We start from the raw sequence: 1,221 nt of genomic DNA, 5'->3' as shown, positions 1-1,221 counted from the left end.
AGACAGACAGACAGACAGACAGACAGACAGACAGAGAAAATGAGAGAAAAAGAGAGAGAGAGACTGAGAAACAAGTTGAGAAAAAGAATTACCAAAAGAGACCCTCCTTGTAAAATGTGAGACACACAGTATCAGAACGTGGCTGAATGACGGAGGACAGGGATACAATTCCATCATTACATCATATTACATTAGATGAGTTGAGTCCACCTTTGAGACAAGTTCCGTCGACTCGAATCCTCAAGTTTGCACAGGCCACAGAACTGGTTGGTGGAAAGAAGATGCAATGACAATATTATGGATGATTTACATATTTATCTTTAAAGTTGTTGTTTTTTTACGTCATACACATTTTGCTGCCTCAAAATTGCAAAGTTCTGTCTGACTTTTTGACCGTTTTCAGTTACTAAGACCACGAAGTCAGAAACGAAATTTTCTATCTGCTCTATTAATTGTAAGATTATTCAGGGTCGTTATGAAGATATCCAAAGAATTACATTCGAAAATGCTTGGTATGATATGAAACTCAAAATCTTTGACGTCAAATTTCTCAAAACTAGTTATTGCGCAGAGAGAACTGTGTAATTCGGAGACAGCGATTAGTTAAGTCCACCACACGTGTCGTCTACTTGAATCCTCAAGTTTGCACAGGCCACAGAACTGGTTGGAGGAAAGAAGGTGCAATGACAATAATATTATGGATCGGTTTACATAATATATATGCTTTAAAGTTCCATTATTATGTCATACACATTAGTTGAGTCCACCTAAGACAAGAGCCCCAAGTTTGCTCAGATCATATGGTTGTTAGGAGAAAAGATTGTGCAATGGTAAAGAACACGTTATGGATTAATTTATAATGTGCTTTGATTTTTCCGCCATTATAGTAGCTATCAGTCTACGAACGCCTTTACTAGCCTTCTGTTGTATGGTTGAGATGAGTATAACCAAAGATCGTTCATAACAAGATAGTTCACTTGGTCAAAAAAGTGTCTGCAGAAGTCCGTTCAGATAGCGCTGCAGTCTTTGTTTTGAAGCTCTCTTTCTTTTCTCTACAAGAATAATAGGAATAGCACAGTTTATTAGTTTCGCTTTTATTGTTTTTCACACAAGTAGAGTAACTCTGTTCGCAAAGTCCGCACTTTTTCGAAGAGGGTGCCACCAGATTTTGAGGACGCTTTTTTAATTGGCTCTAAGAGAGGGGTGAACTATCTTGTTATG

Source organism: Aplysia californica, unplaced genomic scaffold (genome assembly GCF_000002075.1).
Source record: "Aplysia californica isolate F4 #8 unplaced genomic scaffold, AplCal3.0 scaffold00971, whole genome shotgun sequence".
NCBI lineage: Eukaryota > Metazoa > Mollusca > Gastropoda > Aplysiida > Aplysiidae > Aplysia > Aplysia californica.
Note: the sequence above shows the minus strand (reverse complement) of the source record.